A 20,754-nucleotide genomic window follows, 5' to 3' on the forward strand; every position below is an offset into this window, starting at 1 on the left:
ATATGAGGTTTCGTTTATATTTTTCGACTATATTTTAAGTCAAAAATATTCTGCGACAAATATTTCAATCGAAAGACATGTTTTTCGACATAAGGGCCATAGCACATAGAAAAACTTAAGCAGTAAGACTATAAGCCGTAAGCAAATTACATTCAAGTATTCTCGAAAACTTAAGATAGCTATTGGTCAATTTGCTTACTGCTTAAATCTTACTGCTTAAGTTTTTCTATGTGCCATGCCATGACTTTAATAGTGATATAATAATATAATTTATTTGATTCTTCTTGATACAACAGTGGCCTTGTTGATTTAAAAAACCAGACAAATGACGCGCGTACAATAAAGAAGTGCTTCTATAGGAAACTAAAGGAGGGTCCACATTATCGAGCCAAACCGCAAACCGAGTCCCGAACCGAATCTCGAGCAGAACTTGCAGACGAACCTCAAATCGAACTCCATCGCGAACCGCGAACATGAGTTAAAATTTTTTGGAGTTAAATCTCGTATTGAAATTTATAATAAAATTTATATAAATTCTTAATACAAGTATGCAAAATGCATATTTATATTTACAATCGTATTTTTTAACATTGCAATATATATATTATAAATTTATTGCGTATTTATCACAGGTTTAGAGTATGTTTATGCAATATTAATTCTAAATTTTGTTTTATGGTTTGAAAAGGAATTAAGTTTTGAATACAGAAAAATAATAAAAGCACATATACATATATTCACTCACCTCTTTTCCTGTTTCCATACTTTTTTATTTTTGCTTTTTCTTTTTGCAGAGATGCCAATATAATGTCGTCATCTTTTTGTCACTATCACATGTCACTATCACATTCGAGTTCTTTACTTATTTCTCTTATAAAAAAAGTATGAAAACAGGAAAAGACGACTAAATATGTGTATACATATGCGTGCTTTTATTATTTTCTTGTATTCAAAGCTTAATTCCTTTTCAAACCATAAAACTATATATTTAGAGTGGTTACAACTATATTTAATATTGCATAAACACATACTCTAAATCTATGATAAATACGCAATAAATTTATAATATATATTGCAACGTTAAAAATACGATTGTAAATATAAATATGCATTTTTTTAATTGTTATAATGTTCGGGATTTTTAGCGTCCCGTACATAATAATCTTTTCTGCTCATAATCACTAATTAATTTTAAACATTTTTTATCAGACCATTCCATTTTGTCTATCAGTAGACGTGTAGACTGCACATACGTGGATAGAATCAAATACAGCGACTGGGCAATTACTCACGTTTTCTTTCATCGTTCATTTTTTGTTTTTTGTCATTATTTGTCTAGCTCGAAGCTTAACCTAAGGTGACTGAGATGATTGACTCGTTATGTTGTTATTATTATCATTGCCAATCATTTAAAATACAGACCGTACGCGGCACGATATGAATACACGTTTGCATTTAAATACATGCCAGAGAAAAGGTCGAAGGAAAACGAGATTCTTGACTCTCTTTCTCTCGCGCCGGGATTTATTTTTTCGAGATAAAATGCATAGCCACGAGTTATGATTTGCATGAGGCACGGTCACGGTCAAGAGAGTTTTACTAAGGTACCAACTGTGCTGTAAAAGCACCTTATTAACGTAAAACCTCGAATGAAGAAATTACTCGTGGCCCCGCGAGTAAAAAGCGGCGAGACCGCGTATATAAATGGCGGCACCTTGGTAGCGTGGCTTCGGGGTGAGACCTGTGAAACGCGTTAAGCAATAGAAGCGAGAGCAACGGCAAGTTCAACAGGATTTCTGGCGCCGTGATGCGTTTGCCGATGCAATTAGTACAAGAGAGCAATTTTAATAAACTGTGCGCGCAGTAACGTATGAGATGAAATATAACATTCGATAACAGCGAAATTTTATACCGGCACGCCGGTCAGTTACATAGTGCGCGCTTCTGCTTATACGACGTTCAACGGTCTCGTCTTTCGTGCGGTGAGATTCGCGATTGGTTGGAAAGAAGCAAAAATCGAATATGTCTCATGCGACGACAGTCCGTATCGTCCGCATTTCGCGATAAATGTATAATCTGACGTTAGGTTCCGTTTAATAAGATAAGTGACGTGCGTTATTCGATGTGTCCGTCTCCTTCCGCCTATAGCTGGTCTTTCTCGAAGATACGTTTTGCAAACTGAACGATATAGCGAGTTAGAATCTTCTTTGAACAAACTCTTCATGCGATTGCTCGCATAAATCTCCATTCCTCTTATCATTAGTAGATATATATATGGTATATATATTTTTCCCCTTTTTTGATCTGCAATATATATCGCTTTTAAGGTAGGCGTCTCGCTACGTGCTAGTCATGCGACTGTTTGTAGGTTATTACGTTCAGAAATATATTTCAGGCAATTTTTGCTAAGGGAAAAATAATTTTATGACGTATGGTGTAAAATTTCATACGTGACAAAGTATGTTACTTTTTCCAAATTATGTGATTTTTTTCATTTGACTCCGTTTTGATCAGCTGATCATGCGAGTCGTCGAGAAAGGTTCAAGTGAGAAAAATACTTTTCGATTGAATTTTGACACGTACTGAGAAAGGGTTTCAAAACGCATGACAGGGGTGTCAATCACTATCCACGTCGGCTAAGAAAAACGAGCCCCATAACCCGCAACTACAGTGATTAGCCAGCGGCGTTGCCAAGTCTTCCCAACCTCACCTCGACCAAAAAATGTCTGCTCGATTACCGCATTTTCACTAAAATAAACTAAAAAATTAGCAGCGAAATCTCCGGTAAACAATATATTTTATGGTTGCGTCGGATTCTTCGAAATCTAATGTACAAAAAGCAATGTTTTTTTTCTCACTTCATCTAATCAAAAAATGCGAAAATATGTTATTGAAACCGTGATAGAGCCTTCTTTTTCTGGCCGTCTGTATGAATTAATGCAAAATTTGTGATTTTCGAGATACGCGTCAGCATAGCGTGAAGCTAAAGCGTTATTTAGCGTGTAATTCAGGTGCAACGAATGTCACATCCAACCGAAGAAATACCTCGCTTCTGCTGTTACGTGGCGCCTTATTAATGCATCGCACGTTCCGAATACACATGTTCTACCTCCGAACAACCTAAAAAAAAGACACTAATTTCTAACCGAATCGGCAGAATTTATTTTGCCATGTTACATTTACCGCTAATATTCATTCCCTCATTTATGTTTTATATTAATCTGCAATGTAATTTTTATAACTTATAAATTTAATAAGAAAACTGATCTATCCTTCAGGTTAATAATAAATAGGATAAGTAAATTAAATGTAAAAAACGGAATTTTATATGTTTAGTAGCAGAAATAGCTTGCAACTTCGGTAAAAAAAAATACTTGTGTACAATTTATTTAGTCTTCCGTTAAATTAAAATTTGTATTTTTTTTATGACTAAGCAACTTGATTTCTGACTTATTATTAGCGAACCATATAGTTTCTCTCGTTCAAAACATATATAAAAAGGACGAAAAAAATATCGCGCAGATCCCGGTTTGGCGTTAAACTGAAAATCGCTTTCCGTATATTTGACGCGCGAGGTGTGTACTCTTCTCCACGAGATAACCAGCGAGATAGCCGGCGTTTCCTGCGAGTAACTGAAGAGAGGCGAAACGTTCAAACGTTGGAGAAAAGGAGATATGTAACAGAGCCTGATAAAGAAAGCCGGGAGAAAGAAAGAAAGAGAAAAACGCACGCGTGAACAGATAAAAACGCGAGAAAAGGGGCGGTTGAAGGAAGGGTGGCGGTGGCCAACAACGAGACGATTCAGCCGACTCTTTTACCACGTCCTTCCTTTCTCCCCTCGCGGCTCTTCTTTTTTTCCTTCTTTCGGCGAACAAATATCGCGCCGTATCTACACCCGCACCAACATAGCGACAAGTTATGCGTACGAGAGCACGTGCCGCTATACTGGTGTTACGTTGCACTTCGCTCGAGCTATGCTCGGTTGCACCGGTGCTCTATATTTAGAGAATGCTGTAAATAAAGTTTTCGTGCAATTTAATTTGCCTTTTTAGTTGTTCAACCGTTTTCCGTGAAAAATAATCCTAATCAAATATACTACTACTCTATTAAAGCTAAAATAACAATAGCAACAGCAGTTTGTCCTATTCTGAAAATACTTCCCTAAGACTATAAAAATAGGTACAGTAAAAGAGAAAAAATATTATAGCAATATTTCGAGATAATTTAGTAATATGCAGAAACGTAAAAATGAGGGAAAAAAAAGAAAGATACAGAGAGACCGCAAGTGTTAAGAATGAATAATACTGACAAGGTAACTGATGGGCGAGTATCTCGTTTCAATCCTGTTACGCATCTGCCAGCGTCTTTTGTTGCGCGTAACACGCGCGGTGAAACGATTTGAAAAGTGAAAGAAGGATCTGCGTGGCGTTAACTCTCGCGTTCCGCGTTGAAACGATCGGTTTCTCGGTTGAACTGATATTTACGGTTCCCCGACAGTGTCGACGCTAAAGTGCATTACCGTGCGCGGTGCGCAAACCATAACCCATCCGCGTGCGATGCCGCGGCGGTGTGAAACGTAAGAGAAGTAATTGAAGGGTGTCAGGATACGCGTCCGTACGCGGGTCAGCCGGTGTTAACGATTTCGACGCCTAATATTACAGGCTGTCTGTCTTCGCTTCCTCGAGACACGAAATTGCGCATTCGTTTGACCTTGACACATTAGCGCGGCCCGCCGCAACCCCGTACTTCGAAATCAATTTCGCGTGCTTAATAAGTAACTTTACCCCTTCGTTTGCGCGCGTTACGCTTCAATAAAACACGTTCAGCATTTCTTACGCTCTTCGGCAAAAACGTCGACTTTGTCCGTGAACTGTGAAAGCTTCGACGATTTGACACGAGAGGCCAAAAAGTGACTCTGCGACGATTCTAAAGTTTGCATTTCAAATATTTCTTCCTCTCATACATGCCACGAGAAAACAGATATGAAGAACGAAATAACGTGATAATAAAAGGTGGATAAGTTTGGTGACGCTCGAACGATCCTCGGTGTCGTTACACTCCGATGATTTTCATCGACACATTTTTTTTTCTCATTCGAGATCTTTTTACACGACAATACGTCTCGATACGTCTGAACGATTCCAAGAGCGATCTCGAGATCTGGGATGTACGTGGGGTAAATTCCGGACCTCCACTGGACGATGATTTTACGGTCGAAGGACGGTACGATATACCCGTCGCGCTTGTGACTCGACCTTTCCCGGGGATAATAAAGGATAAGAAGAAAAAATCCGTCGAATCCCGATCGGCGGAAGCCACTCGTTGTTAAACATTAACTTTCTGTGATCCTGCCGCCTTCACCGCGAGGAAGATCACCCGTCTCTTCCTTCAACATTTTTTTACGTGATCGTTATTTAACTCTCGGAAGAGGTATTCTTCGAAAGACAGTGGCTGGGTCATTTTTCATTCGTATTTTATTAGATAATGAAAAAACTGCTCCGCGTATAAATATATAAAACAATAGTAAAAATGCAACAGTTTGCAAGTTTTGGATTTTTTACATCCTTTTACTATATAAAAGGGATGTATGAATAATCTACAGAAACTAACGAATACCCATCGAGTCTGGAATGATTCAGCCACTGCCAGCCAAAGATTATGTACAAGAGGACCTAATAATATGCAGTTGTCCCTTACGGAAATATGAACCTCGCATAATCTCCCAATCGACTGTTGGACAAACCGTTCGTCCTGCGCGAGACCGTAGGAAATACAACGTCCGTAAATACGCGCATAAATATAAAACGCCTCATACCCCGCGAGTGCGACAAACGTTTGGCACGCGAGAGCGCATGTAACGCACGAAATTTCCATATTATCGTCCCGCGAGATACACCAATGCGTCGCGATCGAGGGTGTAAAAGTCGGGCGGAATTACTATTATCCAGAATGCCGAAGTCCCTTTTTTATTCCCTCAACGAGGTCGTGTCCATAACTCGTGCAAGCGCTTAAGTAGCGCTCGAGCGGCACGGTCACCTGCCTTTCATGCTGGAGTGACTTGTAAATCACTCCACCGAAACTGGGGTACGTGCCGCCACGGGAGACAAAGGGGGACCAGTCGAGCCGACACGGGGAAAAAGGGCCCAATCTTAATCGAGGCAAAACAACTACGTTCGCACCGGAACGAGATGGTACTTACTCTTTCGCGCGTTTCCACCGATCTCGCGCGGTTCATTTCTCCGACTTTTTTTGCATACGTTGAGATCGGCTTCTACATCTGCGGGGGAAGCGAAAGTAATTCGCTGCGATTGTATATGACTACTCTTATATATACGCTACACGTAAGATTAAAATTGAGAGTTTCATAACTTTGATACAAGAGTATGATTAGGAAACTACAGCGTATAAAACTTATTGCTATTGATATTGGAACGATAGCCATTAACAAGCCGTTTTCTCTAAAACTATACCTATAATTAATGGAGATAACATTTTTTTTTTAGGTGCATCAGTTTCAGGACATTGATATAGTTTATGTGACGATGGAGGAGGGGGAGACAAAAGTTCAAGAGAACCGAATCTAAATGAAGGAAATATACAAAACTCGAGTCCCTTTTTTCAGACGGCGCAGCAAATACACATATCGAAAGTTAAATGGGATTTTTAGGTCACACTCGCGGCTCGCGCGACGTTGCAATTTCAGGCGCCGAACCGGCCGCGGCTGGACGGCGTTGTTTTTCAGGGCGCAACCGGGGCAAAATAAGACGGTTAACGCAATATAAGGCGCAATGCCGGCCGAGTCACGTCCGCAATGGGGCACGTGCAGCACGCGTGCTTCGGCTTCGCGCACCGACAAAAGAATCCCGAGGGAATAACCTGCACCGGCTCTCTACGTTCGGAGCACACCGACGGTACTGCAAAAATATATACGTTTGTGTTTCGGAACTCGCGATAATTCGAATATACAGGATGTTATATCATAAGCGTGTCGTATACGTGAGAATATTTCTTCTTTAAAGTTGAAATCAATTTCTCTTTGAAAAAAATAATATCAAGCATTAAAGTTCTTGAACCACAGGCGAAAAAGAAAACTTTTTTCAAATTGATGATGTAAATGTAAAATATTCTTTAATTAATGTTAGATGGATTTCATGTATCAGTTTTGTCCTGAGACACAATTATCAGATAGCTGCTTCTAAATTTCAAGAACTTTGTAAAAGTATCGTTTAAAATAAGATTGTTTATTTAAAAAATGATTATTTCCTCGATTATTTCTGTTTCTGATAGAAATATATCAAATTTTCTCTGCACTTTTTTAGATAAAATGTTTATGACTAAAATACTAATACAATTTTCTTCACTTATCAAGCAATTTCTTGCTTCCTGGCAATGATGGATAAGGTGGATAAGTATGGATCATCTTGTACAGTCTGTCTTCCTGTTGCTGCTTATCTCTCAAGTCTTAAAGTCGAAGTATCAGGTTTTAGCCTTTTTTCGTACGCTCGCTCGGATACTTGCCGTATGCCACGATGGATCACCAGATGGTCCACGATCGTCTGGTTCGCCAGCTCTACCATCTGATGCCGAACTTTTGCATTCTTTCACTTAGGGGTCCAAATCCGTCGCAAAATAAAACAGCAATAGCATATATATTTATCCTATTATCTCAAATCTAGCAAACTACACAAGATGACTGCTATACAAATTTTGTTAGAAAAGCGAAAAAATTGACGTGCGACATAAAGAGATTCTAGTAAAAATCTAACAAAACTGAAAGAGAAATTTTTTTCTAGTATTTTCAGTATTTCACGATCAGGCGAATCGAACGGAATATCTCACGAATGCGATTAACCCGACCGTCGTGCTCCTGAAAAAAAGAAGCTGCGGGACTTGCGGGAGCGACACGCCGTAATGTCGCGGTTTTTGAGGTCTTGCGTCGTGATGCCGCATCAAACGTGTTGAAAATACGACGATAGGTGCGCGCAGCACGGTGCAACGCAGCGGGGCGTGTGGCGTGTATAATACTAATTCCATCATATTCCGCGTAAAAGTGGGCGCGATACGAAGCGCGCAGCATCTTCAAATTCTCCCGACTCGGGGTATCATTAAGGGCCCGCGCGAGAGGTAGATACCTATTAAAAGGCAGCCAATTTCTATTGCCAAGATAGATAATAATAGCACCGTGGTTCCTCTATGGGTTACGCCATAAAATCTCCCGTAAACCGCAACGGTTTTACTTTCGTGTGCTCGGCCTTCTCTTCTTCTCGGCCTTCCTCGTCTTCCACGCGTCCTTCTCGCTGCTTCTCGTCTATTGCTCGCGCCGGCAAGCTCGTAAACGGTATAAATGTTGCCCGTGAGGTGCTCACCTTCTCCTCCCTTTTCAGTCTTCCTTCTCTCCTTCGTCTCCTTCTTCTTCCTCTTCATCTCTTTCTTCTCCTCTGTTCGACGCATTCGTTTTCCCCCCCGAGCGCTTTCGCGCGACTTCTTCGCCAGCAAAAAGTACTCGCACTCTCGGTTTCGACGACCTATTATTTCTCGGTCTCGCGAAGACGCGTATATGTTTCGCAATTCCTTACCGAGCGAACAGACGCGATGACATGTGGTTAGCGACCGTGAAATTGTGTCTCTTTTGTTTCAGCGAGCTTGAGACAAATCCCATTATCAGTTCGACATATTTCTTTCAATACTAATTTGATACATTATTAATTACATAACTATTACATCACTCAATTTAATAATCTTCGTGTATTCTACATTTTTTCCATTAATAAAAAGTTTATCTTTTTTATTTAAGATTATTGATTATAAAATACGTATAAAATATTGTTTGTATAATCTTCTGTCATAAAACTCGTAAAAATATCACTACAGATATAAATTTCTAATCTAAAAACGCATACTCCCTCGTCTTCGCCAACCGAAGGTTAGCAGCAATCGGAAGAAAAATTATATAGATAAAATCACAGATACGTATATAGCTTACATATTAGAACTTTACTGTCGCCTTTATCGACTACAAATTTTACGAGGCAATTTGCAGTGCTTTATGCTTATGCACAGCCCGATAAAATGTGGTTGGCGATCCGGACACCATTTATAGACTCACTGGTGATTCTGTGCTTCATGCGTCTAGACTGGATACATTTTCTTATATCATAGAGTCTCGTAATTCTCATAATAATTTATTTAAAATCAACTCCAATCACTACAAAAATAGAATGCATCCATCTCTGTATTTTCATAACGGAATGAAGTATTTTTCTTATCGTTAAAACATGTAGATTTTAAAACATTTGTGATCTTTTCCTCGACGAGATTATAATAGGGAATATACTGGAAAAGAGAGCGGAGCAGCTATTTGCTTTCGGTAAATGCGAAAGACAGATTCAGCGAACACGACAGTTGCCAAATAATCTCAACGTAATGTTTTGTTCGTAGGAGCGGTAGGTGTCACATAGCAAAACCGTTGGGCCCTTTCAGGAGGAAGCGCCATATGGCATAAGCAGCGGAATCGCGCCGTCCAGGTAGTTTGCTGTTATTGCCCGGTTTCGCTCTTCGGCGTTTCGAGTCTGGCGACGCGGCCCCCACGCAAAGCCCGATCCCTGGGACCCTTTTTCACATCGGGAGGGCGAGCGAGGCTTGTTGTGGTCAGTGACCGAGGGTAGAATTTCGTGCGTGCTAGGCCGCGCCAACGCAATACGAATTGCGTGGGAATAGGGAGGATTGCTCGTTGCATTATCATTACATCATCCAACGTGCGGTTCGTTGGAAAAAAAAGGAGTAATCACGCGCATGTAGATACGTTCGCACGACATAGTATAACGATCGCGGCTTAATGACAAATTACATTTCTCGTTTCCGCACCACGTGAGAACTTACGTTATCGCCGAGCAAGCTGCGCTCTTTACCGGTAATTTCGAGTTTTATCGCGACGCACGGATCACGTAATTAAAAATACTACACCAGTCGTTAAATAAAATATCGATAAAATAATATTACGGCACTGTGTAACGACAAATATTTTAACGCACTCTATTTCGCTGCTGTTCGCAGTATCGATGTATAAATTGCTCTCACCAGCTTTCATATTAAAAAATAAAATTAAAACTCGAGATAGATGGGCACGCTCACATCGCAAATTCGCATCAGAGAGCAACAGTCAAAAAAGAATTAATTCTGTTTTGACACGCACGCAGTCGGCGGTACCGCATCCCCAGGCGGCAAAGCCAAAATCCGGCATCTGCCCCTCAGCTCTCCCACGCTTCGCCGGAGGATCTCGATCCTCGTAATTCACAGTGGCCACTTCTCGAAAGGGTTCCCTGCGGGCACCGAAAAGGCCAACAACAAAACCGAGAACAGAAGAAAGCGTATGCATGTGAAAGGTCGCGTGCCCGCATCACCTGCAGCACGCAAAAATCTGGAAAAACTATACGGAAGGCCGTAACGCGCCGTTCTGACAGCTGCGCCCCATCGTCCGGACGTCTTATTCAAACAGGAGCCGGGTGTTATTTCCGCGAGGAGTGACGGACAATCAAACGAAAGGGATGATTCCGCATTTCGAAGGGATATTTTCCGAGCGAGATCGAAGAAGGGTTGAAGTTCCCGAATCATTTACGATTGATCTGTCGGGACGACAATGAGCACTGAAACTTACAGCGCAGAAAGATATTTGATATTCCTATATCGAAAACACTGTTGCACAATATCAATTTTAATATAGCATAATATAAAAAGTTAAAAAATTATTAGTTTTTTCAATGGTCACATCAAAGAGATGTTATATATATTGCCAGTCAAAGTCAATTTAAAAAATTACTTATTTTTTATTCTATAGAATATATATATACTGGCGAAGAGAGAGAGAGAGAGAGAGAGAGAGAGAATTCATTATTCTGTTAAAAAATTATATATGCTTTTCATATGCCATATATACTTTTCTAAATTTTATGACCTAAACTTTACACTCGCAAAGATTTTGTTAATTATATTGCGAATGTAAAAACGCATGAAAAAAATCATTTATAAACATATAAATTTAAAAATACTGAAAAACAATTGACTTAAAATTAATCAAAATATTCCTGATGAAATTTGCTGAAGTAATTTTTCAACACAGTCTGCATAACATCAATTTCGTTTAATCCTTTCTCATCCCGATATACGATAAGATAAGATATTTTGTTTTCAGTCATCACATGACACGAAAACAAACTTTCTATAACTTTCTATAACAGAAAATAAAATAAAACAAAAAATATTTTCAGTGGTTTAATTGAATATTGCATTTTCACGATAAAAATTTCGAATTATTCGTAATTTTTTTATTATATTGCAAAAGATTAAAAGTAAAATCGACGTGTGATCGTGCGTTCAGGGATTAAAGAAGAATTGAGTACAGAATTCCACAAAAAACCGATCAACCGTCAACGATACGCACGTCTAGCGAAACCCTAAAATTCGAAAGAGGGGAATATTTCATTCATGTAAAATTCACCGCTCCCACAAGATGAGAGGGATGCATTCGCGGTGTCGTCTGGCTGTTTCTCGCTTTTTCGCGGTAGACCCGTGTGCAAGGGTTGAATACACACCTTCGCTGCATCTATTATTAACGATTATGCGTCGGTCGAAAGAGGCGACGTCGCGCGTATGCGCGTATGGGTGCCCGCCCATCTGCCGCGATCGTTACCTCGGATTTTTCTCTTTCGGAAATGGCGATTGTGGTTGGCGTACCAGCATGCATGCAGACGAGTATCAGGGCTTCGGGAGGATGCCCCGTGGTTTGTTTGCCGATGACTTCTGGCCTCGGCTGTCAGTTGCCGGGCTCTCGGCAGTTTCGCTCGACAGCGCCTCGTTTCCTTCGATTTCGCTGCGATTGTCCGCGAAATGATCTCTCGATGGCTCTCGATAACATCCAGCTATCGTTATTTATTAACCGGCTATTGTCGACGCGTTAATTGGACAAGAAGCTGGCGATAATTAAAAGAAAAGATGTGGGCGGGCCACACACATTCTTATTCACGCACATAATCATGAATTTCTGCAGCTATTATTTGCGTACCTGTTTTATAAACCATATCGTAATATATCACAGTATATATATATATTGATGCAATATATTATATTTTATGATATATTACAAAACGTGATTATATACTATAATAGTATAGTTTATAATGCATTTTTATCAGTAATAATAAAATTACGATGAGCGAAAAATTATGCAAATAATCATATATGTAGAAATTTAATACACTTCAAATATTTCAACATTGTATTGCCAAATGAAGCACTAAAAATCAAAATGCGTAAATATCTATTTAAAAAACTAAACAAGTTAAATAAATTACATCTTTTTAAGCTTTGGCCGTGCAGTTCTGAGGGAGCAACACTTTTTTCGAAGGAAAGCATATGTCGGATTATGTGCGCAAGTATGCACACGTGTGCAAGTATGCATAGATCCCGGCAAGGTGGTCAAAAGGATAAGAACGCGTGCGGGGGTGGCCAGGTGCCTACTCCCGCATAAGTGATTGCTGGGGAAAGCGAGAGTGGGTAAAGGGGAAAAATGTGTATATCGGCGTGCGGACCGTTGCATCGATATAACCGTGGTCAGTGATAAAAGCAGATCAAACAAACTGAAAGAGATATCTTCCTAGAATTCAAAATATTGACACTGGTGTACACACGTTTCCTTTTTTCGGCCAGTAATATTTAGAAACAATGTCACCATCGTTTAAACTATTATAAACGTGTGAAAAAAAAAATATATTATTACTTCAGTAAACGACAGAAAATTTCTGTATATATAAAGTGTAATATTTTTAATGATTCGTCTTTATTCAATGAAATGTTCTCTTTTATGTGTTGATAAAATATATTGAGAAAATTATAAACTAGCCCCGCATTCGCTATTGCAAAATTATATATATATATATATATATATATATATATTCCACTTAGTCTTAAATTTATATTTATTGGAACAAATATGATACTCCGGAATTAATTTTACACCGCAGCCATGCAAATGAGAGTAATGAGATTGTCGCCGTCGATCGCGTTTTATAAAGTGTGATTATGGGTTGGGCCGCTTACGCGAGTAATACTATCGAAGCATGATTACTGACCAGTTGTTCCCTAGTTGTCTACGTTGTTTACCGATCACGAGCACGAGGACAAATTTCCTTGTATCGTGCGACAAACCGGCCACCTGCGGGGGGGCAGGTGTTATCAAACGTAATCAGAACGGGTGCCACAATCCGCGTCACCCTTCCTCAGCACCCTCATCGAATCTCCGACACTCGTTTGTTTTCTACTGCGTCGCAATGCAAGTTGACTCACGGCGTGTAAAACGCACGCCCATAAATTTTATTTAAATAAGGGCTATCACATTTCGATGTATAATTTTAAAGAAATATAAAAAAAATATAAACAATATTTGTAATGATAGAATGGAAACAATTTAAATAAACACAACATTATTTTTTGAACTGTGACTTATTAATTAAAAGATTTTGAAGTAAAACACGAAAAATACAAGTAAATAAAGATCTTATTTCTCAGCTAATTTCAGGCTCTATTTAATAGAAAATCTCGCTAATAGTTATCTAGATGATCTAAATATTTAATTACACAGTTTCAAAATATATAAAATTTAATTGAAACCTAATCATCTTTTATCTTAATCTTTTACGTTGATTAAAAATGAACTAATCGTCAGTTAAGTCACGAAACGGAAAATAGCTAAAGCCGAGAATTGTAATCAACGAATTGAGCGTTCCTCCACGTACCACACGTCTCGTCCGGCAAGAAGAAAGGGAATCCTCGAGACGACAGACTACAGCTAGACGCCTCTAGACCGGTCGCGAAGAAAAACTCTACTAGTCTCCAGCTCATGCAGCCAGACATCGCGTTCAGTAGGTTAGTACTGCCGACGTATAGTCGTGTCTTATCATACCAACTCCACGTATCCCCCCGTTCCTTGTTTCCTATTCCTTCGGTTCAATCATATAGGCATCATCGACTCATATTCATTAGCCAACGCAGACTGATCTCACTTCGTTTTTTTTTTCTTTTCTTTCTTTTCATTGGCTTGTCTACGCAAGTTCCTTCCATAGATATCTCTTTAAAAAATACGATTGATCCCTCGATTCTTAACTCTTTGATCTGTGCGAAACGTGACGATTTAAAAAACAATAACGAACGAGAAAAATGACTGAGTAATACGATTTTTTTAGTTATCAGTGACAATATATGTATCAAATGCATGTGGCAAATGGCAAACTCGCAAGGTCACGTAAGTGTATTTTCCGTTACTCGAATTTCTCGAAATAAAGGGGAGATAAAATCATAATTGCACGTTTTCCGGATAAGGTGACACACATTCGCTTAGCCTTACCCGATCAAAATAAACCAAATAATTCCCGCTCGCTGGATGAGGATACGTCGTCTTCGTCTTTGACTGTGCGATTCCTCCGCGACCGTTATCGCTGCCCGGGAGAATACGACGAGGCGAGACGATAATGACGATGGTCAGGATGGGTGAGGGTCGAGAAGAGGGGAGGAGCGCGGAGCTTTTGAGAGGTAAGGGATACTAGTTAATGACTCGGCTACTTTATGCGACAGGTACACGTGTGTCGCGCTCTTTTCTTTCTCTAGCCGATGATTTTTCGTGGTGAGCAGAGATGTGGGCATAGGGGCCCGACCGGGCAGACGGCCGGGACCAGGCGCTATGAGCGATCGCGGTCCGACACCGTGCGCCCGCGGCAGGTGCTTGCCTCTTATACAGTCTTTCTCGCTGGTGCCGGCGCTCCTCTCTCGTACCTTCAATGCCGCCTTGGGTAAGAGGCAGATCCGAAAGAAGCACCATGGCATCTGCCTCCCTCTCGTTGTCTCTCTCTCTCTCTCCCTATCACTCTCTATCTCTCCTTCTCTTCATCTATCTCCGTCTCCTTCGGAACAGTCGCGCAAGTCGGCGATCGACGGACGAGTCAAGGGACCAGGGGAGGACGATCGGAGCCACGCGCCAACGATCCCCTCTACTCACGTCGTCGGCGCTCTGTTCACGCTCTCTGCTGCTCCTTTCGCTCTTCTTCACGTATATATCCACGTTCTACTTAAGCCGATCGCGCACTTAACCGCGCCTGGGAATCTTATGGTGCGAGCCGCAGTAAGTAGCGTGGTATACACTCGAATTGAAGTACACGAATGTGTATACTCTTCATTTATCTAACGATGTCAGGAGTCCTAGTTCTTTCAAGCACTAATAATGACTAATACGCAGGTATAGCATATATCAATTTTACAATCATTTCGGAAAACGTAGCAAGATAAGAAACCAAATAAGAAATCGAATTTATGAAGCTTCCACGGAATTAACTTAAATAACCGTTGACCCACCCGAGGATTATTTTCCAAATCTTTTCTCGTCTGGCTTAACGAAAGAATGTTGTAGAAACGATATTTTTACAAGGTAGGGTGAATCGAATAAAAGATTACTCGCGAGGCGATTTCATTCCTTTAATTCTTCAATGGTTATTCCTTAATATACGGTGACTTTACCGCTACGGAAACAATCTTGCCAATGTCTTTGAACCGATTCGGGTTCTCGTTGCAGGTCGCCGCTGGAAATATACTGCGCGCGATGTTGACACAAGAACACTTTGCAACAACTTCGCACGCTACTTTGCATAAGCGAGAGAATCGTTGGGCAACGCCCGTAACCAATTCTGCATAATAAAATTACTTTTGTACTGCTCTCGCAGATAAAAATCCATGTTAATACGAATCCCGCGATCTGGGGACCATATTAGCTCCTGTCGACATTTTTACAACAAGCAAAAGCGCTACGTTTCTTAATATATGAAGGGTTTGAACGGCGCACGAGTTTCGGCGCGGACAGATCTACCTTTGCAGTTTTGTTGGAAGAAAGAAACAAGGAGAGGCTTAAACTTGTAAAAAAAATAATGAGACAATAAAATTTCCTTATATGGTGACTAATATTTCTGGACTTAATTCCCCGAATCTTCCTTAGAAGATTCCACCTGCGAAATTATATAAAACTACTAAAATATGATTTCTCTAATATTTCTCTCCCGGCGCATCAATGATTAAACAAATATTCTTTTTCTAACGTGAACATTCTTTTTCCACATGATTTCCGTTAAGGTCAGACGATCGTCCATTCAAACGGTTCCTCCTCGAGTTTGACCGAGGAATCGGCATACTGCTCGGTCATGTCAGAAATGCGGGGGAGGTTCGTAAAGAAGCATGAGTGAACAATACCAACCCCGCTATTATTTTCAATTCCTCGCCATTGAGCCTCAGCCATTGAGCCGGCGAGACCGGATCGTTATTGCCACGGTTAGCACCGGCTTTATTACCGGACACTTGTGTGCACGTACGCGAAACTCCCGTCATCATTATTCGTATTGATAAACGATCGTCGCCACGTCACGAGGGATAATGTCGTAAAAAGTGTTCTGCTCGCCGATCACAATCGGCCGGTGCGAGGTAAGGGGTAGCTCAGCCGAAGAAGTCTGTCTTGTGAAATCGCAATCGCCACTCTTGACTCACATTTCGACTTAGAAAAATATATATATTTAAATAATAAATAATAAATAATATTTAGGACAAAATTTTGGGACGTATTTTGAGATTATCGAATAATCGAAAAGTATATAGGATGTATTTACAAAGCGCCATGTCTCTTAATTTTATGGATTAATCTTGAATGATTTCCAGAATTTTGTGAAAGTTGCCATTAGTAATATAACGGCAGCCGCTTCTAGCCTAATAGTAAACATTATTTAGTTGGACAAATGTCTGATGATTTTAATATTCCCGACGACAGCTCGTTTTTTCCCTCTCGTCATGACCCGGACCGAAAATTTTTACATTTATAATTAATATGAACCCAAATGTCTCTCTCACTGTTACTTGCGCATTGACAAATCAAAAGTATGTTACCACATGTATTAGAATTTATGATTTCAATATGCGAAAATAATTACCGAAAACTATATATATATGTATATATATATATATATATACTACACACTTATTATAACGTTATAAAAAATAGTCTCCCTCATCGAATGAGGTATGACTCACACGGACATCGATGACTCACGTCACGTCGTTTTATCGATACGTCTAACCAGTAGAGACTAGGGTTAAAAGTTCCCCGACGGCATTCTAATTAGCAATAATGACTGCACGATATTTAGTAGCTGGTTCATTCGTATTTCCTATGAAATTCAAGATCGAAGCCGTCGGGATCGTAGCTCTCGGCAAGGATTCGTTTCTGATTCGCTAGGGCTTGCGTCAGCTTGCCGAGAACCTTCGATCCTCCGATGCGAAATATAAGATCTTTTATTTACAACCGTGATCCACACACGCGCGTGACACGCACGCGCTGTTCACGGAAGGCGAAAGACCGCCAAACTCTGGCTGGCGGCGAAGCTTATAAGTTTCAACTAATTCAACCGAGGGACACGAAAGGTTACGAGCGTTTTGATAGGATGTTAACGTTGCACACCGCTAATTTGCCAGTTAACTTCCCGTCCTCTCAGCGTGAACGGTGAATAAAAGCCGCCAGAAGCTGCCGGCTCTTATCTCGAGAAGAACGGGGTGTACCCCCTGTGCCGAAATTAATGCAACAGTCTATAACTTTTATACTATATTACATTTTGATCCGATGTTTTGTTATTATACTCTTCGTAGATACCTAGTTATTACTATTCCATCCTAATATCCATGTCCCGCAGTGGGCCTCTACGATCGTGAATTTTTTTTCGCTACGAAAATGTAAATGTTTCCCTTTGGGCATCTCGTTTATATGTCAACGGTTCCATTCAACCAAAAAGTTATTGATCCGGCGAAATGCATTTTAAATATTGCTTTAAACACGAAATGAATTTTTGCCTCGAAACAAATTCGGAAATGCCAGCTTGACGAAGCAAACAGTTGTAATGACGGCCAAGCATGAGCATGCATGTTGTATGTGAATCGGCATGACGTTACAAATGAAAGCGCATAATCGTGTACGCGCCACATCGAACCAAAAAATTACATGAAAAGATTTAAAATCTCCTTATATAAGGTGCCGCGTGATCAAGATTACACATACAGACATATGCATCTCCGCCGCTTCGTCTTAATTAAAGCGTCCCGTCCTCATAAAAAGTTTCTCTGTCCAGCTATGCCATGCGTATTTCCATGCACCGAAACGGTATCTTTATAATATTTCACTTTTCTCCGGTTTAAAGACGCTTGCTTCTTTCAATAATCATCGACTCTGTCTATCGACCTATTATTCCGAACATCCTCCTTTTTTATATGAAATTATTTTTAGAAATGTCAGATATATCAACGCCAGCGAACATTACGGAACGTATAAAATAGCTCGGGAACTTGTAACGGAGTAATGCTTTCCAAATTATTATTTATATCTGATTATATATTGAAAAATGTTTCAATGTTACACTATATTACTTATCTTTTAATAATATATCAATTAATTCCTATTAATTACTTTTACCAATCATTTTCACACAAGGATATAAATTTTGACGATATTTTTTTTATCTCCGTGATTGCATTATTACGAAATACAGCAATTTTCAAGATATCGGCAACACTTCATAAAATTGTAACACATTAAGACGCTCACCTGGCACGCATTGCCAAATACTTTCGAGTTATTACAAAATTCATCAAGCAACATATCGGGATGGCCCGTCTTAATTAAGGTACCGTTATAAAAAACAGTTGTCGATCGTTGAAATCTCGATTGCGGTTGATGCAGCGGAACCAGACTGCGCAGGAATGCGTATACACGTAATCACGAAACTTATCGTCGTTCAAAGCATGCTTGACGTTATCCTTAGTTACACGCCGCGGAATTAACAATTTAATATCGCCGAATGGCGAATATACACGAAAGACACGCGTCACATAATTATCGCGATTCATTAATAATCTCTCTTTATATATTTACCGATACGCGTAATTCAACGATTATATGACCGCTCATTAAGACGTCGCGGCGTATTAAGCCATGCGATTTTTGCCATTTGCAAATTAATACCGTATATTAATCCCAAGCCGATGAAGAATGGGCGAGGTGAGAAGCGAAAGGCGAACGCGTCTCCATCGCGCGTATCCGCGCGAAAGTACGCGCGCGCCGCGCCGCGCCGCGCCGCTGCAGTTTCGCGTTAATGAGTGTTGGCGCGCGCCACGGCACCGGCGTGCGGGCGAGCACGCGCGCGTAAGACCCGGCCGGAAAGGAGAGACCGAGAGAGATAGATAGAGAGAAAGGGACCGAGAGCGAGAGAGAGAGAAAGAGGGCCATGAGAAAGAGAACGCGCCAACGTCGGGCCCCGCGCGCGCGCGCGCGCGCGCGCGCGCGCCCGTGGTCCCCTCGCGCACATGCGGACGACGAAAACGGCAGCTGCAGCTGGGCGCTGCCACGCGCCCTCCGCCGCGGCCGCTTCGGCTCTCTTCGTACACCATTTTACTTACAGGTTCGGTTCCACGGCGCTCGTTCCTGTTCCCTGGGCCCCTTCCCTCCCGCCCTCTCCGCGCGTCACGCAACTTCGCGTACCCTTTTCCCTTTCTCTTTCCCTCTGTCGCGCGAGTCCGAATATTACTGTCCCTTTTCGTCTCCTGTCCATCTTGCTCTCTTTCTTCCTCGCGCCGATAAGTCGGGCACTCTACCGTCATCCTTCTTCATGTACGGTGACACGCATGCACGCACGCACACCGAAGCCGAGTCGTGCGCCAAAGAGGACCACCGGACTCGTCACCTGCAGCTTGGCAGACTCCCAACGTTCCTATACGGCCACCGTCGACACCTTGCCTAACTTCTTGAACTCAGTGGCGAGAAGAGGAGGAAGAGAAAGAAACAGAGGGACAGTAAAATTCCAAAATTGAAATTGCTCCCAGTTAGATAGATTTTTAGCTGAATTATCACCGTTTGTACCGGTCATTTACATTAACATGTAATATCGAATATCGGGTGTGTATTATGGAGAACACAATCTAATTATCTTGAAAGAGATCGAAAATTAATATCGACGCAGGTGCACAATGTAAATTGAATATGAAAATCGTTAATTTTCATTTAATTAATTTATTCTAAAATAATTATTTTATATCTTGCGCTTTCACACTTAGATATCGATTCCTCTTTCAAAAAAAACAAGCAATAATAAAATATCAAGAAATATATAAATATATCTTTTTTAGACATACCATGTTTTATGCGGCTTAAATAATGCTATTAATATTGACAAAACTAATGCCAATTTATTTTTAGTTTCACTCCCCTCTCCTCCTCTTTCCCTTCGTAAAGAGAATAACCATTTACACGTGTCGTTCCTTTCCTCGGCGAGGAGAACCTCGCTCAAAGTCTCGCTCTGACGTAAGACGTAACGCGCGACATTAAATGAGATCCTGAGCCATAGGCAGGTGCAGATGCATCGTGCAAAGACGAATCCTGATGTACGAAGTTTCTTTCGCGTACGTGCATGCGTGATCTTGATGAAGCACGCGCTCGCGCGCGCAGAATCGTGTGTCGCGAGAGTGCGTGTCATTAATATATCTTCGAATTTTACGTATGACAGTTCTTTCCTCTTCTGTTTGGGTTACACGAAATTGCATTAAACCGCAGGTGTCGCTGGTATAAAAATTACGAACCAGATTAAGCGAATGATATTTAACAAGAAAAATTATAATACAAATATCTTGTTCGCA

The sequence above is a fragment of the Temnothorax americanus genome, unplaced genomic scaffold (genome assembly GCF_048541705.1).
Source record: "Temnothorax americanus isolate GAGA-0224 unplaced genomic scaffold, ASM4854170v1 Scaffold9, whole genome shotgun sequence".
Classification (NCBI taxonomy): Eukaryota; Metazoa; Arthropoda; class Insecta; order Hymenoptera; family Formicidae; genus Temnothorax; species Temnothorax americanus.